Source organism: Rissa tridactyla, chromosome 3 (genome assembly GCF_028500815.1).
Source record: "Rissa tridactyla isolate bRisTri1 chromosome 3, bRisTri1.patW.cur.20221130, whole genome shotgun sequence".
Lineage (NCBI taxonomy): Eukaryota > Metazoa > Chordata > Aves > Charadriiformes > Laridae > Rissa > Rissa tridactyla.
This window is the reverse complement of record NC_071468.1, coordinates 15,666,449-15,692,149: the sequence shown is the minus strand read 5'-3', so window position 1 is coordinate 15,692,149 and position 25,701 is coordinate 15,666,449. Positions and strand designations below refer to the sequence as shown.

At 43.5% G+C, this 25,701-nt stretch overlaps 1 long non-coding RNA gene across 1 annotated transcript; it reads right to left on the bottom strand.

Annotated features, from left to right (window-relative positions):
• Nucleotides 1–1,217: 1,217 nt before the first annotated feature.
• LOC128906683 (uncharacterized) lies at nucleotides 1,218–25,701 on the bottom strand. The gene is made up of 4 exons (XR_008465288.1): nucleotides 25,562–25,701; nucleotides 21,103–21,176; nucleotides 3,038–3,151; nucleotides 1,218–2,017 (listed from the first exon to the last, which is right to left on the bottom strand). It is a non-coding gene; the product is annotated as an uncharacterized LOC128906683 (long non-coding RNA).

Below are 25,701 nucleotides of genomic sequence, written 5' to 3'. Positions count from 1 at the left end.
CCCCATGGAGGGGAGATGACCCCCACATCCCCAGACATGAGGGTTGTAAGCACATCCATCTGCTGTGGCATCGCCCCAGGTTTCGGTTGGGCTGTAGCTGACATGTGCAGGACAATGTCCATCCTTTCTGCTCCAGGGCAGGCCACAGACAGCACTTTCTCAGCTCCTGCGGCCCCCCAGACACGGGTCCTGCTTGGCAGAGGGAGCAGGCTCTTGGCTGTGATACAGCATGATTTCTGTATCAAGATAACTCATTGGAAATAGTTGTCCGTATGTCAGCATTTCAGGAGAGCAGGCTCCGCGATTCGGTCTCAAAGGAGTAGTCAAGGTCAAACCCAGATGGCAGGTTTGGGGTTGGTCTGGACTGGCCAAGGGAAAAAAAAAAAAAAAGAACAACAACAACAACAAAAAGAACGACAATTTGTCACTGCTGGGATTTCACAGCTAGGAGTTTTCCCTAGAGAGGGAAACTGATGTCACAGCGGATCAGCTTTCTGTAATTAAGGCATAACCTCTAGAGCGTAAACTGGGGCAGAGAGGTCTCCAAATCTGCAGAAGGTGTGGATTGCCAATCCCACAGGCAGACAGGCAGAGACACCCAAAATGAGCTTATGTTTGTTTTTCCAGTAAGAGAAATGCTATTTTGAATTCAGTGCAGGAAAAGAGATTTTTAGACTCTTTCCACTCCGATCCGTTTCCTCAGTGTCTGTGCTCGGTCAGGAACTGGTGTTTCATGAAATAAAGTAAGTGATCAATCTTTCTCAGAAAAGTGACCCCGCCGAGCATAATGGCACTATTCATGGGCATAAGCTTCCTCCTGTCTGCAAATATCTGCAGATTCTGGTCATCTGTTTGCTCCCATTCCCTTGTGTCTGCATACACACATCAGAAAGTAGGGAATTTTGAAAGAAATAATAAATCCAGGAATACATGCGGATAAACAGGTATCTTCTTTTTTTTAAACAGCTGCACTGCGCTATGCTAATAGCATCTGCATGTACTTGCAAGCACTGCTGCACATCCATGCACGTTTTGACTGTTCTTTGGGGATGTTTAAGAGTATTTACACCAGCGTAACCACAACGGGTGCTTAAAGTCTTTTCTTAAAGTCACACAAATTCAAGCACCATCAGATATTCATCCTATCAGAACAGGACAAAGGAGCAGAGAATTCACTATGGCACGTTTACTGATAGAAAACTCCCCAAGGGCCTTAAAACATCACAGCATTTTTGTCACGTAACAGAAATATGTGACATCTAGAGCTAGAGCCGTTCTGTGGGCATTATACACAACAACAAGCTTTTATTTATGAAGGAAGCAGCTAATAAAAGTGGAAAGAGGAAAAAAAAAGTCTAGGGATAAATCCCTTTTCAGAATGGGTAGGTACAGGAGGGAAATAATTGTTTCCAGATTGGAGCCAGGCAGCAGTCCACATTGTACAGTGAAGAAAGAGCAGACAGCTTTCAGCACACTTGTTTCCAATCAAGTGGAAACTGAGCGTCTGAGGTTAGCCTAAATGGAAAGCACAAACTGAAACAGGTTGCTAGTCCAATCCAGGGACAAGGATGGAGGCACGAAGGGAGAAAAGTTTCTTTCATAGACAAATGGAGGTCTCTAGGCACCAGCACTGCTGTAGTTGCTTGATGCTGCCAAGGAGCCCTCTCCACGGCTGTGGCACCGTTGCGTTTGGTGCTGTACAAAGAGAAAAAAAAGATGGTCCCACTCCAACTCGTTTGCAATCTCGGTGTACGTTCTTCAAGTAAAAGTCCCATCCTGGGTCTTAAAAGATCTTGCTTCTGCTTAAGCCATGTTGTTAATTTGAGTTTATACTTCCTGCTTCCAAAGAAAATCCTTGCAGTGCTCGAGGATACTGAAGCAGGCTAGGTTAGGGCAAACAGTTTGTCCAGCCAACTTTTGTGTGGGCAACTAGTCCTTAGTCAAGAGTGGGGCCTTTAAAATGAACAGGATCTTCCACTTAGGAAGCGCATATATCCACTGCAGGAGGTATTTAGTCCTGAAACAAAAGGAGGACAGACACTTACAGAAGGGCATGGAGCTGTCCTAGCTGTGTAACGTCTCCCACTGACATGTTGGCTATAAGTGTTTGGCGAAAGAAATATCACAGCTGTCAAAGTTAATGGCCTCCCAGCACCTCTGTGCACTTGAAGGGAGATGTGTTAATTATCATGACTTACTTAACAATAATTGTTCCAAATGTGCTCGCAGTGCCCAGTGAGCAGCGCATGTGGCTCAGCTGAGCTGCGGCTGCTGTGCCCCTGGGCTTGGTGCTGCCCAGCGCTGTGGGGTGGTGGCTCTTTGTAGGGGCAGCAGGATGGGCCCTGCCGTGTGTGAAGGCATGGGGGGAAGAGGAGGTTCGGCTGCCAGTGGGAATGGTGGCTGTTGCAGCAGGAACATCTGCGCCCCACTGGAGCCAGATGAGAGGGCTGTCTGGGCAGGAGGGGAGATCAGCTGCGCAGGAAGCGAATGCTGGATAGGAAAAGTGGACAGTACGGCCAAGGCTGTTTACCTCCTTTCAGCCTCTGCCGTGACTCAAGCCAATGTTTTGCTTTGACTGTCACTAAAGCCAGTTCCTGGGCACAGCCCTCCAGGGCGAGGGGAGCCCTGGCAGACCAGTACGGTGCTGGTGACCCTCTGAAGCCCAGGCAGAACTGTCCTTTGCTACTTTATACACCCTCTTCCTCTGGAATCAAGGTCCTGGTCCACATCTCAAGGCTTGCCACGCTGAGCCCTAGGACCGTATCTAAAAGGTTGCCAGAGCATGAAGATGAAGACGGTGACCCTGGCCTCTGGCAAAATATCACATCATTCTGAGGGCCTGAGGCTTGGCAATAGACTCCCCAAGACCGAGATGTGTTGCAAGTCTCAGCACTTTCTGCCCTAAGTGCATAGTATATTCCTTCCCCTGACCTGCTTTCCTTATGGAAAACCCAGAGAGACTTTACTGACTTGAAGAAGAACCCTTTCCCCAATCCAGACCTCAATAACAAGCAAAAAAACCCCCAAGGCACCTTACCAAAACAAAGGTCCTGTACTGCAGAAATACCTCCTTCCATGGAGAGGGGAGAACAGTTGCATGAGAGATATTCATCATCCAATTCACTTAAATCCTTGGAGGCACATTATAAAGCTAGAACAGGACAGAACGGACCACAATCTACTTAGTATCAATGCAATTGTAAAAACAAAGCAGAAAAAATCACAACAATTTAATCACAAAAAAACTACGATCCTGAAGTACTCTCCTCCTTCCATTTTTCCTTTATCATAGGATTCATTTTTTAAATTATTACTCTCTGTCATGTTTTGGGCTGGTTGGACAAGACAGCCTTCACTGTGTTTCAAAGATGAGATGTCCCAACTGTCACTGTTCATCCAGGTCAGCATCAGAAGGACCGTCAGCATCCTTGCAGTATAAGTCAGTCTTTTATGGCATTTCCTCACCAGTGAGTTGAATCTTACAATCATGTAAAATACAGAAAGAATGGATAAACACAGAATAATTCTACAGTCAGCAGACTAACTTTATGTTTATGCCAGTGTGACAGAGAATAAATCTGGCTGATATTTTACAATAAAAAAACCCACAGAAGACTCGAGAGGAAACACAATGCTGAATTATGTGCTGAGAATTGTCTGCGCTCAGGCAGGTGACTGTCACAGGCATGGCACACTTCTGGGCTGGCTGGGCTGGCAGGGGAAATGGAGACCTGAGAAAAGGGCTGTGGGTGTTTATCTTGCACCAGCGCTTTTTGCATTGCTTCAGTGGTAAAACAGGTCAGAAAGACACTGTTTTTCCCAGTGCTCAGCGACCGCTGAACTGGGTTATCTGGTCATTCGCTCCCCTCCTGCTATCCCACAGAACACATATAATGGCAGAATGAAGCAGTGACTGGTTAATATTTTTTTGTGCCAGCTCCTGTTCAGGGAATAAGAACACAGGGCTCTGCAGAGACACCTGTAGCAAGTCAATGTGATTTAGGGCAGTCTGTGTACTGCACCCACATCTGCCTGAGCTCGTATGTCCACCTAGAGCACAAAGGAACCAGTTTTGTTCTCTGGAAGCCTCCTCCACACATTCCTGCCTGCACCTCGCCCCGTGCTGCACCAAGTCATACGGCTCAGCGCAGCCAAGAAAGCCAGCCAAAGATCTCGGCGGTCTGTTCCTGGCTCTGCCCCTGCTGTGCTGCGGGGTGTTAGCAAGGTGGCTTATTGCCTCTCCACCTTGTTTTGCCCGCCTGTGAAACAGGCAGTATGTACTAAGATATCCTGTGTCACCCAGGGTATTTGTGGCTGTGACCTGCCTGAAGTTTCACATATACTTAGGGTCCCTGGAGGAAGGGACGCATCCATCCTATACATCCATGCACAGCACACACGTGCAGAGCATTAACGCTGGGCTAAGAACACCAGTTTAGCTCACAGGCTCCAGGTTTTGCAACAGGACTTTGGAGAACACTTACAGAGCACAGGAGATTAAAATGTATATATGGAAAATATTATCCGTAGTAAAGTACTCTGACAAGGAATTATATATACACTCGATAGGCAAGAAATTTTAGGAACCCTAGAACAAGCACAAGACATTACATTTTGTCATGATAAAATGCATATATGCCAGTAGTACCTTTTTTTTCCCTCAGCTAGAAAACTCCTCAGGATGAAGACGTGAAGGTCTGATGTGAATGCCCACTTGTTTTATGTCTGGATATGGCCAGCAATTTCAGTGCCACCCTTCCTGTTTTTTCCTGGTGCCAGAGAAGAGCTCAGCTCTGCAGTTGGTGTGTGCCACAGCTGTGGTCCCCTGCGCTGCTATAGGGCTTTACATTGGCACGTTGGCCCTCGGTTGCTATTTGCTGATAATAAGAATATAAACACATGTGCACATGTGGGGAGTAACACATGATTCAGCATTAATGTTTCCTTTTTTTTGCACAGACCAAACTAGAGGCACTAGGAGCACAAGAAATGTGTATCATTGAGTTTTACTGAGGTTCGGTAAAAATAAAACTATAAAAGGAAATCCTTCCCCATTGGACCCTGAGGCTGCTAAAAGTTGTACCTACATCTGTGGCTGAGGTGATAAAACAATTAGAATTCAAACACTGCTTCATTGTCTGAAGAGGTGTTTCCTATTCATGGGTCACAGTTATTCCACTAGACTGTGACCACATAACCATAATTGGGCAGCTTTGCATTTGTTTGAGATAGCTACGATCACAGCAGGAAAAAGACAAGCTACTTTTCAAGTGTGCAGCGTGTCACACACACCATTTTGGGTTTGGTAGTAAATGACGGGAATATTCAGCCTCCAGGGCTATGAGATTCCACTGCACCTTTTAGGGATGTGATGAACGTGGAATCACAAGAAATGCTGTCCAAGTTTCCACTCTGCAATGAGTGATCTCTGTGTTTTGAAAAACTGGGAGAGAGAGGGCACTGAAGAGGACATGATAAATAATTTTCAAGCCCATGCTGGGTCGTGGGCATTTAATTTAAAATAATGCACGTTGGCTCTCTCCAGGAATCTATTTTTGCCTGTGCTGTAATAATATATTTCAAGGATTTACCATAATATTTCTATGATGGACAGATATTTACTTTTATCTGTTCCTGTGTCTGTGAAAGGAAAAAAACCTGAGCTTTGAGTGAGTGCAGCACAGTTTAATAAACTGGCAGATCTAGGTTGATTCTTCATAATTTTGAATAGCTAAAGCAATAGAGCTATGAAAATATTCCTAAATGATGTTGCCAGACAACAGTGTATTATCTGTGCTATTTTCTGTATGTAGCCCTGTTCATTGCCACGCAACAAATTGCAAAGGTCAGCAGACCCTGACCCTGAAAAGCAGCTGTATTAGAGCAACTACTGGAAAACATCTGTCCTTGCACATAAGATTGTTTCAAGCAAAAACATCTTTTCCAGACAAATTGAGATCCGCACGCTGGATCATGCTTTTCCCCTGAACAACTAGAGGTAAGTAAAGCCCTTACAGAAAGAACACCATACATGTCCACCTAGGAAAATTTTCAGCCCTATCACAAGTTTCTGTGCATACATACATGCACGCCCAGGCACTAGAAGGGCGTATTCTAATAGTACCAAGAGCAGGTTCTCCAGCTAGCACTAGTCAGAGCTTTTGTCTCCCTGCTGCCCCCTGCCCTTGCTCTGGAGACATCCACTCTTGGAGCTGTGACCTGCTCTCTGAACTGTCTCCCCAGTTCTGGATTTGAGCAGCAAATTCAGTAAAGCAGCATAGCTTTCCTTGCTGTGCTCCCACCTCCTCCGGCTGGTATGCCCAGGACAAGGCTCCCTCTTGTGCTGCCTTTCCTCCTCCCCCAAGTGTTTCCAGGTTGCTCCTGAATCAGCAGTTAGTTATCTCTGAGAAGGCACACGTCTACAAAGATTTTTAAGCCACTGCTGCAGACTACAGTCTCAGATCATTGACATTTCCCACTCTACTACCATGGGCTCTCTAACCCTGAGCAAGTTCCTACGGCTGGAGTTTTCACCTCTGTGTAACTAAATTGAAGCATTTAAATGCACATTTAGGTGCCCAAGTAAGAAGGCAGATTTCAAGAGCTGGGACGGTCCCTCACCTCGCCTTGAAGATCGCCACTCTTCACAACTCTCTGTACTCCAAGGAAGGGTCTCCCCATTCTTCTCGTTTGGAAAAGGTGAAAGATATTTCATGCTCTGGCCAGTACTAACAGTGTGGAGCTGCTTGAAATTAGATATCTAAAAAGCCATTACAGCTGGGGAAGGTGAAGATACAGCCCAGAGAGGAGACAACCATCCATTTTCAAGCTTGATGAATAAGAGCTGATGAGCTAGACTGCAGCTCTAATGGGTTCCTAAATGTTACGTATTTGCTCCCTGCTTCCTGCCGGATGGGGAAAGATTCCACAGAGTTTCAGCTGGCAGAAGAGGAGAGGTGTGGAGCCTACAGGTCCTCAGCAGAACCCCTGTGTTTGCTTACCATTCATTCTTCAATCCTTTTCCATTCTTTGCTCTCCTCCTTTCTGGATACACCTATAGAGACCTGTAGCTCTTGTTGTCTGAACCAGATTCTCCCATGACCAACATCAGCATTCAGGACCAGGTTACAGAGGACTTCAGGCGGGTCTGAGGCAGGCAGAGCTGGCAGAAGATGGTGCCGCAGAGGGGCACGGCAAAGAGGCGCAGCTGCTCCCTGGTGGGGAGCTCCCAGGCTTCCCTCCAGCTGGGCCTTCACGCACCCACGCTCCTGCCACTCTGCCCATAGGCTTCTGCCGTTTGAGAGGAGCAGGACTTGTCTGGCGAGGGGGACAAAGAAACACCTGCCTGGGGAAAAAGGGTATGGAGGACGGAGAACCAGGAGAGTCGGTGAGGCTCTGCTGGCCCCAATGCCAGATGGGCTGCTTTGCCCTCAGAGACGGGCTTCTTGAGGCTGGCAGAGATGTTGCTTCTTCACCCCTTGTGAACAGAGCCTGCACCTCCAGCTGAAGGCACGGGAAAAGTTGGCAGCTGTTGTGGTCTTCTCTCCACCGAGAACAGACTGAAACTGTTTTTCCTCAGGGCTGTTTTACGAGGAGCAGGAAGAGGGCACCTGGACTGAGTGCTAGGGATTAACTTTACAAGTGCGTCTCCCTGTGACAAAATGTTTGAGGTTTGCCAGTTCCCTTACGTTCTCTCCTGCTGGCTGAGGACAGCCTTGTCCTGAATAGGAGAACGGGAACGGTACAAGAGCTCAGCCGCCTGACATCTTCCTGTCTTCTGGCTCAGAGAGAGGGAGATTAATAAAAGCTGCCAGAAAAGTGCCTTGGAATGACCCTTTCTGATAGGAGAGACAGTATCCTGGAAACACCCATCATTTGTTAGCACAGATACTCACTTCATTCCTTAGCTACACAACCACATTTCTTTAACTCTCCTCTGGTCATTTTTGGACTGGATTGCAAGTGTATTTTACGTTAAAAAAAAAAAAAAAAAAAAAACAAACCAAAAAACCAACCACTTCTTTTCCTTCTGGTTTATATTTCTGACATTTCCTAAAAGGAACAAAATGTTGAAACAATGAAATATTTTTCTTTTTTACAGCCCTATTTATCATTAAGAGACAGTTTGCTTAACATCTCCTCTTCCCTGTGGAGGTGGTGGATGAGGCTGAACAAGACTTACAGGATCCAGTGAGGTGCCATTTGCGTCATCAGCAACAGCGGTTATCAGGGAATCATCTACCATTTTTATTGTTTCTAAAAGAGATGTGGAGCAAAAATGGAGCAGGCAGAGATTTATTACAGTTGGTGGAACAGATTAAAGTTAGAGAAATGGAAATTTGGATTCTTTGCAGGAACAGACCCTATGGGAGGCTGTCGGGTTAGGCAGGGCCCTGTTTTTGGAGGGAACATCACGTGACCATACTCAGACTTGAAACCTCCAAGAAAGACTGTTGGAGGCTGCCTTTAGCAATCACTAAAGCGGTGCATCAGTGATGAACCAAAAAATGGAGTTCATCAGAGCTGTCCTGCTCAGCAAACTGGGCCCAGTTCGCTCCTGGATGTCATCTCATTATACTTGCTGGAAAGACACTGGAAGGGACTTCAGAATAACAGGTGAAACTCTATAGTCTTCTACAAACCAGCTTCCATTTTGCTGCAGCAGGGTTTCCTTTGCACACTTGAGACCACTGGAGACTAGGAGATGAACTCTAACTAACAAAATGCCACCATCAGATTTACTGTCTAAACAGTGATTTTTCTGTCACCTGCAGAGATTTTTAAGTGGCATCTTACCCTTCCCAACCCCTGACTCGAAAGCCGTGAAGTACCTGCACTGTCACATTCCCATCCTCTTTCGTTTCCCAGGGAAATCGACCTGGATGGGAAGTGATAAGTATACACAGGTTTTCTGAACTCTTAGGAATACTTCTGAAAGGTGAGATAAGGAGAAAGAGAGCACCAAAACGCCCATGCTGCTGGAGGTGGTAAGAGGCCCTAGGAAGCCTCCCCAAAGCTCTTGAGACCTATGCCAGGAACTCTTTCACTGCTCAGCCTCACTGAAACTCCTACATTGTCAATGGTTTCATTTTCCCTCCACGGCATTTTCTCACCTCCTCTCCATCAAGCCAATGGCCAGTTCTCCTCATGGGGAAACCTGTAGTAATTCTGTGGAAGCCAAAAGACTGAATCATACAGGAGTGCAATCAGGCCAGAGGATTTAGTAATAAATCTGATAGGGACAGAGAGAATTGAGAGTTGAGACTGTTCTAAAATAAATGATTTAATGTGACCAAGCACGTGATAAATTCTTCCCTCCTGCTTCCTTTCTGAATGCAGGTATTTGTCCCAGTAGTTAGATTCACACTCTTCCACGTCCAAATGAATTTATTTCACATTATTAATCATCAGCTGGAAGCAGGTGGTGTCATGGACTCTGACGTTAGATTGTCATCAAATATTACATTTCTCATATTTATTTTTTTTTTAACTGAACAACTGCAGCGATGGCTTTGCTGGCGGGTGGCCAGGTGAGTCTCGAACGTAAATGTAACACTCCTTGCCTCTGTTTTCCTGTATCCCCCAGCTTGCTTGCTCTCTAATGGGAAAATTAACTTCCATGGTAAGAGTCTGAGTAGCACCTACAGCTGTGGTGTATCCAAGAAAAACATACGGCAAGGACCAGGGGAGTCCTTACAGCCCTGGCAAAGCAGAGGCTCATGCCTTTTCCCTCAGAGGAAAAGTAGTGCTGGGGCAGCTTCAGTGTCCCAAGGTGAGCAGACAAACAGATTTTCATTTCAGACAAAAGATGGATGGAAGGAGGGTAGAGTCCCCCAAATGCAAGCTGTCAATACCAACAAGCATTACAATTGCATTTACACGGAAACAAAATGTGTCTCAGCTTTTGGACACTTTGGAAAAAGACGAATGACAATCCTTGCAGAAATGGTGCAGGACACTTTACTGTTGATGAAATTTGCCTAGTGGTTGTCGAAAGATGACATCTCCTAGGTTTACCAGAAATGGGTAATAAAGTGAATATTGCATTTCATTTTCTGTTAAAAACCTGATTAATAACTATCGCCTTTTTCTCTGCCAAAACTATGGTCTCTCATTCTTAATGCTCAGAGGGTTTTTTCTCAAGTTTGGGGTGAATCAGAGGCATTTGCCTGGTACAGTAAGTTGTAAAAGGGGAAGGTGGGGCCTTGCATTCTCTAAAAGCTATGGGTTTCGCCAAGTTCTATCTCCAACTATGTATCGGTTTAAAAAGCCCACGTATGGTCTAACCTGTTCTCAATTATAAATGCTGTCTTTGAGAAGACAGTCTTGATGGGTTGGTTTTGGAATAACTCTGATGGTTTATTTCCCATTTTAACATTCAAACATTTCAAAGTGTATATAACACTATGAGCATAAATGTTGATGAGTTTTGGTTGATTTCCTTTATTTGAGACATTAGCTGTGTTGCAGGCAAATGGAATTAGAATAACTATTACAGCACTCAATTTTCCAAATCATTACAGAAGGATGAGATTACAGTCAAATATTTTCTGTTAATATGCTTAAGCATTTACAATTATGGAAGCTTTTTCATAAGTAAATGCAAAATTATTGCAGCAATTCTGAGTATCATCAGGGTCTGAAGGCCTTTAATTAATTTTGGTTACATTCGAAACAATCATAATAATTTGAGAATAATAAACCAGATCAGTCCCTGGGAAGATTCCCATAAAGCGGATTGCATCACACCTGAAATAAGTTTTGGCTTTTTCTCTGGCATTTAGGTAATCCATGAAAAATCCCCAAAAGGCTAACAACTGTAGCAGGAAACACAAATTATAGTCTGCATATGTTACTCAGTTACGTCCAAAGAAAAATACCTACTGATTCATGTGGGCTACAAACCATGTCTTATACTGTACACTTAAATTAGAAATACAGCTGTCTCTGGGATAGGAACTGATCAAGATCTCTCTTTCAGAATTCAGTTCAAAATCCCTTCAAGCACTGTCTCCAAGGAAGTACTTTTTTCCCCATTTCCTATTTTCACTTGTAGCATTCAAAAACTGAAAGCAAGGATTTACATACAAGGTACTAAGTAATCTACTGAATTCAAATCAGTTTCTACTGGGTAGATATATTTTTTCCATCCACATTTAAGGTAACCATACCAGACAGCCTTTCTTTTTAACAAGCTGATGTGTTGTAAACAGGATGAATGAATAGGTAACTCTGCAGCTACAAGTGGAAGAGCTCCGAGCATTTGGCAGTGGTGAGGCTGGTCCTCCCCACAGCACAAGTCAGAAAACAGAGGGCAACAGCAGTGACAATGTGATGCCCAAGGCAATGCAGGGAAGCCTTGGAAGCAATAAGGGAGCAATAAGAGCTCTCTTGCCTGCCAGCCCACACTAGAACCTTCCCTGGGTCTTGGGACTGCCCTGACAGCCTCTGTATTTAGAGAGATTTAGACGACGCTAAATAGCTAATAATAGCTAAAGCTTTTTTTTCCTCATTCCTGTTTTCATATGGTCACATTTGCATGATGAACCTTAGTAAAGGCAACACACCACGTATGTTACTTGTACTAATTCCTGCGAGTAGCTGTTCTTTCAACACAGTTATTGTATTAGTTCTTGTAGTAGTTTATTACAAGCGTGTCTGCAGCTGTCCCTGCTCAGCTTGGCACAGACACAGTTTCTCAGCCTGCATGGACAGCCCTTGTTTTCCATCATATTCTCTCCCTGCAGATGAATAGCAAAGTCCATCTCATTTGCTCTGTCTGTCTGTCTGGGTCAGGCCTTCAGTGGTGCTCAGGCAGCTCGAGGAGACCCTTCTCTCTCTGACCAAACTCCCAGCTTTTATTAGATCTGCCTGTATTGTTCCACTGCTTCTTGGGCTCACGCTTATTGTCCTCATGTTTATTGTCCTCACACTTTTGCCAGTGTTTCATAAAACTCACAGAGCCAGATCCAAATGCTGAAGGGAAGAGAATCACTGACTCCTACCGGCTCTCAATCGAATCTTTCCTTTACCAAAAAAGATACAGCCCTGAAGAGAGGGTTAAATATAAAAGCCTGATAGAGCATCATCGGTTTTGCTGGTTTGGTTTCTGCAGAAACCATATTTGATATTCTGTAAATATCAAATAAAAGCATAGGAAGCCAATCCAAGGAAGGGCTGAGATGCATAGCTCCCATTTATTTCATTTGCAAAACGTACTTAGGTAGCCTTTTACTTACAGTTTGTCCTATGGAGCAGCCACTGAGACACTGCTGAAAGCTGAGAGCATCACCTTGGTATATGGACAGCCCACTACAGAAGCAGCGCTGCTGAAACCGCAGAGCGTGGGTTATTCTACAGAAGAAATTGGGAGGCACTGGAAACAGATTTCTGCTTTCTTTTAGTAGCACTGCTCAGCTGGAGAACACACAGGTAAATAAAAGAGGCCAGAAGGGAGTAGTCAGGGCACCACATGGAGGAGGGGAAGCCATGCCTAAAAGAGGAGCAGCCCCACAAGCACAGCAGTTGAGCAATGGCTGCAGCGCCAGCCCAGCTGACCAAAATGTTTTGCCCAGGCGGTGAAGCAGGAGCTTCACCATAAGAACAAAGAGGATGCAGACATTTATGCATGGGTGAAAGGTGCCCAACTGAAAAAATTCAGGTTTGGGACATTGCTACTGCTAACACTGCAGCCTTCCCTCTTCCTCCTGGGGGACCAACTCCCAGAGGCAACTGGATGCAGTGCTGGCCTTCCAGGACTTACAAAATGCAAATACAGTTTTATTTAATTCCTGACCCTTGGCTCAAAACATCTGCAGCTCTATAAATGAAAAGCAACTACTGCTATTCAGCAACTTCTTCTGCCCCTGCTTCATTTTGCCAGGAGACGGTGGCCATGCTGTGATGTGACTGTGATGCACCATGGGTGTTGTGGTGACATTTGAGAACTTTTGTTGGCTCCCCAGACAGCTGGCACCATTGCCCTTCATCTAGCATGTTGTCTAGCAGGACAAAGCCTGGCTGGTCAGGTCAAGGGCTACAGATGGAAATTTTAGCCAAAACGAGAAAAAAAAATAGAAAATGGAGCCTTCTTCATCAGAAACATTTTGGGTTTCTGTTCCGGACAAGACAGTTGAGTCGGCATTCTCAACTTCTCCTTCGATGTGTATGTGATAGAAGAACTGCTGGTGACGTTCTGTTTGCGCCTCTACTAGAAGAAAAAGATGACCAAGTTTTGCCTGATGAACCCTGGGCCATGAACGTAGGTGCTAATATTTTGGAAGAGAGCTCTGACAAAGCTTTTTATCCCCTTCTTCCTGAAGAAACTCTGGAAAATTGTTGGAAGCAATTGGCTTCAGTTAATTTGGGGGGGTAATGCTGGAAATGTAGTTCTTGCTGAAAGATTCTTCAAAAAGGAAGTGCTGGGAAGGAGAGTACCTCTGAAAATTTTTGAAACTGAGTCCATGAAAATGTTAATTCATCAGCTTAATCTTAATGGATTCAGTAAAATGGAAGGGGATTCTGCAATATCCCCCTCATCTGGCAAACTTCAATCATCATCAGCAACAGGTTCTGCTTTTGGAAAGGTATGTCAAGTCCCTCTGCACGTGAAATAACTCTCAGGGTATTCTGGTGAGATAGATTTACGTTCATATACAGTAAGCCTTTACAAGGTAGGAGACAAGGATGGTAGTGAATGTCCTGATTTTGTCTCTCTGGTTGTTCTCAGCAATTCTTGATGCAGTATTTCTGAGGAGCAGAAATGCTGAAGAAATAGGTTTTGGTTATTTCCGGTTACTTTGAGCCCAGGAAACGGAAAGATAGTCTCATCATACTGTGCTTTTTTTTGTACTTGCGCCATATCTTGCTGTATCAAAAATTTAAATTTTCGTGTGGCATCTGCTGAATGCTGACAAGAGACATGTCAGCATTATATTATTACCTACACATTCATTCCACATTGAAGTGGCTGAAAACTACTGATATTTGTGTTTCTACCTCCATTTTTATGCTTTGGAAAATTCTACACTTCTCTGCTCCCAAATGACAAAAACACAAGAGGGGTCATGAATTAACAGAACTGTATTGTAACATTTTATTCAGCCTCACTTTAGGTTTAAAATGCCACTAAGAGGCCTTTTGATATCCATTGTTGTCTTTTTTGAATCAAATGCTTAGTTATCACAGCTTTGTCTTTCTCGATCTGAAAATGATGGCAACTAACTCCTCTCCTTTGCATTTTTTAGTTATTATATTATAACCCATATTTCAAGAGAGATTACCTCCACCTACTATGACCCTGTAAGCAAAGTGCTGGTGTAAAACCCACAGCACCAGCTGCATTCTCACAGGACCCAGATTTGAAGGAAGGCCACCTGAGAAGGAGCCCAAACATTCAGCCTGTGGTAGGAGCTGTTTCTGTGGAGGAGCATGATCCCTTTGCATCAGCACCACAGGAGGACATCCAGACATCTGCACCCAGGACCTTCACACCTACCAGACCATCTGCTGAAACAACAACACATATCAGAAGGGCCTGTACATCCCTATCACCACAACTCCGCAGCCACACCATGGTTGGTGTCCAAGATGCAGCTTATGCTGCATCTGATACTTCACCACACCCAACTCTGCCTCCTGTACCAAACAATCCTTTTACACCAGGGCTGGGGTTTCCTGCATTTCCATTTGGGCAACCACATTCAGCAGCTATGCAGGCTCCCTGGGCTAGCCTGCTTCCCTTCTGTGAGCCATGGCTTTCAATATCCATTCTGGCAGCAGCTGCTGCTGCTGCCACGCCAAGGCCACCTCCTAGCCAAGCTCCAGCATACCCTCATTGCCCTACTTGCACCTGCCATCCAAATAGTGCAGCTGCAGGCAATGGGGTTGGACCCCAACACTAGAGACAGCACAGATGCTAGGTACCAAGTGAATAGAGTGTCATAGAGCTAGAAATAGATTACTGTAGAAATGAATAATAAAAAAGTGTTTGTGTTCTCAATAATAAATCTCTTACTGTTGTCTTGTCCTGTCTCTACAGCCTCACAGTTACTGTCTCTACACCCCAGGGGGTTGCTTGCAGGGAGATGAACTGGTTTGCGCCATCCCAGGGAAGCCAAAGGCCCCAGGCACTAGTGGTGCGCTCTGCAAAACCCAGCAAAAGGGCAGCACATGGCTAACCCAGTAGCTGCAGCAGCACCAAGGGCCACTCACACAAAACCAATCATTCATAGGTCTTGGTGAGTCAATGCCCCTTCCCTCAGGTCAGACTAGGGGAGAGGGGCTGCAGGGGACAGATTTGGGGTTCTTCTGCCCATCCTACATTGCATCTGGGCATAATGACAGCATTGCAGCTGGCAAAGTTGCACATCTGTCCTACAGGAGTCACACACTGTCCTTTCTGTCTCCATCATGAGTGGATACACTTTTACGGCACACTAGAAATAACATAGTAGAGCCCAGTGCTCAGTGACCACTGGATGCTCAGCACCAGCATCGACTGGTGACTCTAGGATTCGCAGGAACCAATACTGTCAGCAAGCAATACCCTTCCGCCCCCTCCTTCCTCCCTCCTTCCTTCCTTCCTCCCTCCTCTTTCTCTCTCTCCTTTTGCAGAACAGCTCGTATTATTGTTTATTGCCATGTAACATCACTCACCACCAGGAAACCTTTGGAAAACAAGAAAAACAGGACCTTAAGACAAAACTCAAGCCTCCAATGGTTTCAAAGGCCCTCAGCACGCAGCAGCATGAGAACCACAGGGAGCTCAGCATCTGGCAGGACGGATCCAAAGTTAGGATGACAAGGACAGGCAGAAGCACAGAAGAACAAGAGAAAAAGATGAATAAAGATGCATTACTTTCTGGAATGAGATGGGGAATGCAACCATCTAGGTATTTGTTAAGAGCTCCATCTTGCAATATGATCGCTATTCAGAAGTCTTATGTGTTTTATCAGGACTTCTGGCACAAACTGGACTGCAGACCTCAAAAGAAGTCGGTTTTGAAAGAGGCAGAGTTAAAGGTTTTTGGATTATCCATTCTTTGTCCCACCTGCTGTTCTTTCTTTCTCTTTTTAGCTCTTCTTCCTCCTTTGGTGAGGACTGGTCAGCTCACGTTGTGTTTAGAGTCAGTTTTACAATTTGCAGGCACTAAGGGAGGTGTTTGAGTTCATTGCTGTGTATGTTCAAGTAGCTATTCTTTGTGATTCAGTTTTTCTGCCATGAGTCAACTTATGCTTGTTTCAGACTTCAAGAGAAATATTTTACAGCAAAAAGCCTCCCAACACTACAAGCTAAAATTTAGATCAAAGTATTTGGTACATCCCTTGAGCATAAGTTTTAGTTCATATTTCTTTATTATAAAGACAGGAGAAATCCTTCTAGAGAAGTCCCCAGGAGGCTGGTATCGTTTGTATGCTTTTTCCACTCTCTTATAGATTTCAATAGAAGATTATATCCTATTTATAGGAGTCCATTGGATAGTTCAAAAAACCCAATAAAGAACAATAAGAGATGCTGATGACTGGCCTCTTTAAGCACATGCTTAGAATGATTAATCATCCATCAACTTTGCAGTATAGTTGGTTGAACCAAAAATTACATTAATGTTGTTAACATCGAAAGGAACTATGTCAGAAATGTATTGGCTTTACAACAAGATCAAAGCACAAGACAAAACAGATCGCAACATTAGGCCAGGTTCCTCCCTTTGAGTAAATCTGGTGGATGTAGAACAGCTTTGAGAAGATGCTTCTGTGAGAAATGGGAGATGTGGGTCAGAGCCTCTCAGATGGAGAAGATACTCAGATGTGGGTTTTACACAGCCTACATGAGTGCTTGCATTTGCAGAAGAGGTGGCTGCTACCATCAGCAATTTTATAATGTTGGCTGCTATTTAACTTTTTTTTCACTACAAGCATTTTAAGAGGGAAAGATTTCATTTTGGGTTGAATAAAGTGTGTTCCACAACTCAGAGCAACATTTTACAGTTTTTCTTGTGAACACAAACAAAACCCAAATATCTTTACTATGGATCAGTTCAAACCAATTTCAGCCCAACTCTGATGTATTTGGCTCAGCCGCTTGAAAATTTATTCAAATGACTTTAAGAGTCAGAACCTCGTTGCCATAAGTGAAAAACGCATGTATATAATAAGCAAGACTCTCTCTGCCGAAGAATTTATTCTCTAAGGAACAAGTCAGGCCTCAGAAAGGTTCCTATCTCTGTGTTGTATGAACATTTAGGCAGTTAGTGCAGGAACTGGGAGGACAGCCTGGACTACCAGTATCCTAATTCAGTGCCCAAACCACAAGCTCTTCTCCCCTTGCTGCTCAAATCTCCCACTGCCTTTCCACAGCAAAACTACTCTGGTTCTAGTGGTTAAAGGCTCCCCTCACTATCAAAAGAGCTAGCTTCCTTATTCCCTTAGTGTGCACAAGGTAGTAATGTGCACAGACACCGTTAGACACATGAGCTCAGGACTGAGATTAGAATCGAACAGAGGTTCTGTGTTCAGATATAATCTCTACAGTGGGAACAAGTACATCTTTGCAAGGAAAAGTCATCTGCCATCACCTGCCGAGTGCATCTGCCATGGTATTGACTGTTTTAACTACAGATTGGGATCTGAAGGCTAGATTTGATTCAGCATTCACAAAGAATTCTCCCTGAATAAGCAGAGTAGGATTTAAGCTTATAAAAAGTGTCACACTGGCCATCTAAGACAAGAAATTACTTTAAGAGGTGAAATGATTTAACTGGTTTTTAAGATAGCTGCACTGCGTGGAAGAACTAAATGAATCTGTTGTTGTTATGGAACCTCCTGTATAGATGTTGAAATAAACAGGAGTGTGAAGAGCTCTGAGAAAGACACGGGAGACAGAAATGCAGTTTAGGGAGGAAAGCAGAGGTGGGTGAGAAATGATCTAAGCGTTGGCATTGTGTGCAGTGCAGTGGGAATTGCTCATCTTCATTAACAACATAGCACTTTGCTACACCCTCCCTGGAGGGGGTGCCTCAAGGCACTTCTCTTTCAGGGTAATTATAATCTTTCCCATGCAGGTGGGAAAACTAAGGCAGGAAGAGGTAAAGATCAACATTTTAAAAACTGGCCAGCGATTTTTGGTGTATCTGTTTCTCCATTTCTGGAAGCAAACCAGTCTGGCTTCCTTCATGAAAGCCATGACTTTCATGAACCTCATGACTTTAACGAAGTGTGGAATATTGTCTGCTCAGCATGTATAAAAATGAGGTCCAGAGTGTCTCAAATTCAGCATTTGAAATGAGTACATGGGAAATGTTGGTTTCATATGCTACTGTTGCTCATACAGAAAGTCACCACCATTACTGTTTCCTTTTCTAAATTACTGTGAAGGCATCTCTCTTCTTTTCAAATAATATATCTGCTTTTGACATTATTTATCACAGCTTTTGTATTCGCATTTGAATACAAGCTGTAAGTCGTCCACAAATAACATGGAGGTAGCTGTGGAGTTGCATTTGCTTTTTTCTGACATTTGTATGAGTAAACTCATCTGACTTGATAGAGAAGATGAGGAAACTGCATCTTCCCTATATGTTAGGAAGAACTGTAAATTTTTCTTTTGGATATGGGTACCGCAGCTCTTCTGACAGCACTACACCCACCCTCTGTCTTGCCGAGTTTTATGCTGCCTTCAGTGACAGCACAGATGCTGGAATTGAACTGCTTGGTGACTGTCAGGCAATGTGTCCACAGAGCGGTGGTATTCTTTTACCAAGGATTTCAAGCACGGAAAAGCTCCAGACTGAACCAAGCAGACTGCCTGCCTCAGGTCTAGATTTTCACAGGGCTGCTTTGCAGAAGACCAATGTCAGTGAATTCAGACTGCATCACTGAGCACTGGTCCAAACCCTGGTGCAAGACCTCCTTTGCCCAGGTGCTCCCATTGACTCTATTACAGTGCATTGCCTTTTCTGCTGTTTCCCCCTCCTCCTTATGTTAAGGCCACACTGTTTCTATCTGTGCAAATGCCCAGTTCCTTACGTGGATTTAGGCAAAAGCAAATACGCCTCCACAGATACCACAGACATTTTGGAAAACCTGTAGCTTGTATTCAAATGAATGGCTGTGATTTTTATTTATTTGCAATGTTCTCTCTTCCATAGTTCTCTATTAGGTAGTGACTTTCTGATAGGCTAACTTCTCCTTGACAATGTCAGATCTAGGTGCTATTCTCTTTGACAACTATATATTGTTAAATAGTAGCTGTACTTCAACCCAGCCCTGGCTGAAATGATCTCCAGGCTCTACCTGGGCTTTGGGAGACAAACACAGACAGGCTCAAAGGGATAGAGTTTATCTACCACCAACAGTCAACTCTGGCCCATCTGTGAGAGTTGCAGTATGACTGTGTTTCATGAAGACCGTTTTTGACCGAGGATGAGTCTCACCCATAATGCCTGCAAAGTTTTGCTGCTTTGGAAACAGGCATTGTTGTTATATGAAAACATCTGTGAGATGTATGGGAACACCAAGGTGATTTGGGTGAAATACGGCAATGGAATGGAAAAAGGCGAGCTTAATTGCACTTATGAAAAGTTACAGGTGAGGAGTATGATTCATTAGCAAAGCACAAGACCTTGCAAAATTTAAAAAATAATTAACTTCTGAAGTTCTTCTTGAAGCAACTGATGCTTGCCACAGGGGGAAGAGAGGAGGGAAATTATAAAGAAGATGAGGAGGTACTAGTTACTGTTATTTCCTTAATCTGAGATCTATGCATGAACCTCCTTGACACATAAATCTTTTGTTTTTTTCTTCAACTTACTTACAATTTCTTTCTACAAGAGGAAAAATAAAGCCTCAAGGTTTTAAAGAGCCACAGTGGTTTAACTGTAGATATGCCTTAAAACTGCTTTGTTTGATCAGTAGAAAAATCCCTGTATGAACCCTCTTATTTCATTTATCTTAAAATGTAATAAACTCTTCAAAATGTAATAAACTCTTCAGTTATTGCATAACTGAAAATCAAACTGGCTTGAACCAGTTTAACTAAGTTGGTTCAAAACCTAATTTAAGGTTTGATTAAATGGTGTTAATGCAAAGCTAAATAAACTAAATGCCGGTAAAGGCTATTTTAGGAATGGCCACTCCTGCTGAAGGGGAAGGGGTTTAAACCAAACTTATTTAATTTACTTTAAAAGTTAGTAAGATAAACTATTCTAAGTGCTTCTGTGCAGAGAAACTTGCAGAAATATGACAATGGATTCTTTAGAAAACTGCTGCTTAATATGAGTACATAAGTGAAGTTCAGAAACAAAGCAATTAAGCTTTGTTTTTTTAAAAAAAAATGAAAATCAAAATAGGACACTTTTGCCCTTACCCCTTAAGGGGGTGAAAAATATTTTTTTGCCTACATTCACTCAGTTTTCTTGCTATGGCTCCTACAGTTGCAGCTCCAGCAATGGGAACACCGGTCATGATATAACTGTGAGAGCTGAAACAAGCTGGTCTGAATCCGAGTGCCTGAACAGTGGTGGAATGCAGCAAACAACACGGCTTTGAAAGAATTGCTCTGGTAGTGTCAGCAGTTTTGCAACACAAGACATTTCACAGATAAATTCCCCACAGAGGGCTATAGGAGCACCTAATGTATTTCGTAGGAATCTGATTACAATAAAATCCCCTCAACGGATTATCACACAGTGTAATGGAGATGAGACTGCAGATGTATCTATGTCAAAGAGCTAATCCAGCTACCAAGATGTCCACGCATAGAAGGCCTCTGCCCCCTAGCGTATATAGCAAGACTTTCTTTTACAGGGTATGGAGGAGGGAACCTCCTTGAAATACAACCGGGGAAGGATTTATTTGAATATTAAGGTATAATTGACATTTCTTACCCACGTCCTCCACATGATGACTACCAGCAGAGGGCCCAAGTAAATTATACAGGTTCATCTGCATAGTTATGAGGAACGTCTTGTTTTTTCAGTCATGTGCATTTTGAAAAGATGTTAGATGTCTATTTTCCTTTTTTCCCAGCACTGACCTCATTTTGGTTAAAGTCATTATTGATTTATCATTGACTCCAGGCAGAGCAGAGCAGTGCTAACTCACAGTTTTCCAAGTCACATGAACAAATCTGCTGACTTCTCAGAGCCTGGGATTGACTGAAGGATTTGTCTCAAGATCTGGAAAGACAAAGAGATACTAACAACTTAAAAGGCATGATACTGCTTTTCAGGTTGGTGCATTTGTCTCCTAAAGAGATATTTGATTCTTTAGCAAAACTGTACAAAACATGCACATAAGGAGGCAAGAGAAACTGTCTGAATGAAACACTGGTCTAGAGGGCACCATGGAAGCAGGAGCTTTGCTCCTGCTCCCAAGCAGGCACAGGGCACTACCATTGGAGCAGTCCTGCTCCTGCTTGATGGGGCTGCAAAGGACCCCTGCTTAAAAGCAAGACTTTGGTGGTATTGCATTGATTTGGATCCATCACTGATTGATTTGTGACTGCACTCTTAAACAGATTTGATTCCTGTTCCCCTCCCACCACCTTGGCCTTGTCTGTTTGATTTGGTTCTCGTGTTTACCTCATTTCTACACATATTAGAAACCAGTCATCTTACACAGCTTCTGTGATGCTATGGACCCTGGAATGCATGGACCATAAGATGATCTCAGTCCTATGCAATACCATGGGAGACGTGTACTGAGTGAACATTCACTGCACAACTGGTTAGTATCCCCTTACGATGGAGATGATGCGCTTCCAAGAGTCAGATCAATAGTCTATGGGCTGGGGAACTTTCAGATCTGTATTTCATCTGTTTTAGATAGAAGGATATGCCATGCTCTTCAGGACCGGAGGATAAGTCTACTGTCCTGTTGGATCTGAGGCTTCATGGATACACCAATGTGGGATCACTCTTTAAAAATCAACACAGAAGTGTGACATCAATATATGACACCCATCCACAAGTGTCACTCTGTCACAAGCTGTGGCTGCATGCTAAGTAATCTTATGAATGAGCAGATCTCCTTCAGTTATGAGAAAAATGTTTACTTTGGTATTCAGTAATGACCTTTCCTTGAGGGACTGCAGATTTACAGAATGGAATAAACCGAGCAAGGCTCTTGGAAACTACTGTCTATTCTAGCGTAAAACCTCAGATATGCTGGGCCTGACCCTATTCATATCTTCTGTGTAAGCATAAGAGGTTTTAATGTTATTTTGACAAATGGTGTTGTGTCTGTTTCCATTCAAAAGCCAAGGGAGCATCTCAGTGATTGAATTTGTGTCAGTAGTCCTATTTCCGGGTATTATTTATGCCTCCTGAAATAAACCAGTCACAATTCCTTGGATATATTTGGTGGATTGTAACAGTTTGTAACCAAAGGCTCCCTGAGATCTCCTACTGTAAACGTCTAAGTACTAAAATGGAGCACATTAGGGCAATTACACAAAATGTCCCTATGTACTTCAGAACAACCACCAGTCTGGTAACAATTGCTTCTGGCGAGAGACGCTGATCTCCCAAGTCAAAAAGCTGCAATGCAGCTTATCACATAATTTTCCTAGGAATAGGCAAACTTCACCTGTGAGAGATCCTTCACAGAAAAGACTACACAGATCTGTTTAAAGAAGGGAAAAAAAAAGCAGAAATATTTTTGATGGTCATATGAATACAGTGCGAGGCTTTGCTCAAAGAGACTATTCACTTGCTCTCAGGTCAGATGTTTCTCATGTGATGCTGCTAGTTAAAAAAACACATGAAGGGACATTCTGACTGAAAGCTGTATGGTAGTAACTCTCAAAGAACGAGAGACTGAAACAACACTTTTTCTTCCTATTACTCACTTTAGGGTACAAAAAAGGAACATTGAGTTAAGCTAGATTTTTGCTGCCGAAAACTACAAAGGAGGCATGCAGAATACGCATTCTTAGAGAGACAGCTAGGTTTCACATATCCACTGCCCTAGTGCCATCAGTTCTTGTGCTTTCGTGAAGGTTGCAGTACATGTAATTTTTCTGAAAACCCTTTGTTAGGTTGCACAAGACCTACATCTCTTTGTATTTCTCCAATAGGATGAAAGCAAAAGAGAGGATTCAGTGAGAATGCGGAAAGAAGCAAGGAATCTGTCTCTCAACTTCAAGCCAGAGACTTGAACAGACACCTGTGTAGTTCATGTTAATGTAATCTTCTCCCAGATCCCTTCATACTCAAAAGCAGCATTTTTAAGAGTGGAAAAAAGCTGCAAGTTTAGCTACTAAGGCTGCTGAGAAAGGCCAGCTGGGCTTGTAAAACCATTTCCCATCCCTTCAGCCCCTAGAAGAAGGAAACAAAGCCCACCCAGCAATTAAGGAGGAAGGCAGTTAGTAAGGATGGGACAAGGCCTGACTCTCATCTCCATTGTCATGAGCACGGCTTTTAGTCAACCTAAGATTGACTAAAGGCATTTACAGCCTTTGAAATTCATATGGCCATGCTGAATGGGGTATCTGTTACCTGCTGTTGAATCAAAAATAGTTGAATCAAAAAGAGCTTCCTTCCTAAGAGGCTGCCCAACTCTGGTGAACATCCACATGCCTGGATTTCAGGGGTCTTGGGATTGCATGTAAGTCCCAGTTTTCATTTGAAAAAGGAAGTGGGGAAAAAGCCCACTTCTCTCCCAGTGATATTTGAGGAAAAAAATAGCAAAACAGGTGTTAGCAATGAAAATCTCTTAACAGATTAAAAAAGCAGAAGGCAAATGAAAACTACTCAGTATTACTACTTAAAATGTCAGGATTTGGAAGAAAAAGGGAACCTGCATCAGAATTCTGGGGCATGTGGCCTTGATAATACAACCAAATTATTTGCAAGGCCTGGGCATCTACCAAGATAAAGGTAAATACAAATACACTGCTGACCACAACTGACCAGAGGAAGGGCAGTGAAATGAACCTAGAATTCGAAAAGACAGCATAAAAAGGGATAGGGATGAGTGGACCAAAAAAAAAAAAAGCATTAATTACCAAAGATTGCTGTGTCTATTATATGGTAGAAATAGAGTGAGCTGAGGGAGAAAAGAATAAGGGAGACACTGATGGGTGTTAGGGAAAAATGAAGAAAATTCACCCGTAAGAAAGCACGTTTGCTCTTAACTCAGCAAATCGCTTCATATGGATGAAATCTGCACACAGCTCCAGTGACTTTAATGGGCTGAGGAACAATTTACCTGTTGCCTGCACAGATTTATAGCAGGCCAGGGGTTTCATTGCAATGTGCTTGTAGCCATCTCACTGATAACTCTGGGCAGGCTCAGATGGACTGCCAGCTGCCAGCGATGGGAGGAGTAGCGCAGTTCACACTGTCAATGCTTTGGCTTTGAAGATGTAAAATGTTTTAAAACAGATAAATATTTTTACTATTATCCCTAATTTGTGTCAGATATGTAAGCTCCACATACAAGTAAAGGGGTGTAAAACTACTGCCAGTTGTGGAAAATCTGAGAGCAACCAAAATTGCGTCTTGTCCTAATACTAAACAAACTTGACAAACAGCTGAGCATACAATGTGCAAAGGATTCAATTCACCAGAGAAATTCCCACTTAAAAAAAACCTCCAGCTGGATCAAGTGTCCAGTGAAAAGGAACTCAACAGCTCAGTACAAAAACCAAGGATAGACATAGCCTTTGAGAGAAATCTGTTACAAAGAGCTCTGATACTCTGCTAGTGAAGAACGCAGCCAAGTTCAATTTTTCAAGACTGACTTTCCACTGGCAAAGGACAGCTGGCCATGCTTTGAGAGCCAGCTCTCTGGGGCTCTGAAGAATTTTACATGTAACATATTTCTGTGTGCAAAGTGGCTCAAAGTAAGGATTACAGGCATAAGGAAGGTGTATCACTTGTCACCAATATTGCGCAGGAAATGCGGGGAAATAATGTGATGGCCAATTTAGATTTGGAATCTGCATAAAATTCCATTTTGTCCAATGACATATAGCGGGGCAGTTCACTTACGGTACCTCGCGTCCCTTTCATCACCATTTTACCCTTCATTTCTTTGTTACGCAAGATCAACACGGATGGCACGAAGCAAAGAGGAAGGTGAAGCTCTGCTGCAAATACTCCCTGGGTCTGTGCCTGGGTCTCTTCTATGTGGCAACAGCAGCAGAGGGAATTCAGCGCGATTCCAGTTCGTGTCTCTGCCCCCACAGACGATGAGCAAGTGCTACAGAGCTGCCACAATCCCGATTTCACTTCGCTGTTGCTTGAGAAAGCAACGGGAACACCAGGGGCACGGGAGCGGGTTGTTTGCATGCTGACTGAAAAACAGCTTTCATCTGTCTACAGGATTATCTTGCTTACTGGCGTGCTAATTATTTTATTTATTTTTTTTAAGACAGGCTTACACTCTGACACAAACTTCTCACACCTATAGCAAAAAATGTGAAAACGTTTGTAACTTTCCTTTATTTATCCCTCTGATCTATAAACTGCACAGAGGTCAGACACAACGCCAAAAGAACCATGCTTTGGCCACTTCCTCTGGTTTCTCTATTTACTCCTCCATGCCTCCCCCTTACCTTTTTATTTCAGTCAAGATCTGCACACTCGTACAGCTTTTCTATTTACTGAAGGCCGCTGATAAGCATTTAAATGCCTTAAAAGCACCGGTGGCTCGGTTAGTTAAGGGTCTGTAAAAGCCTAAGTTACGGGTGCGAAG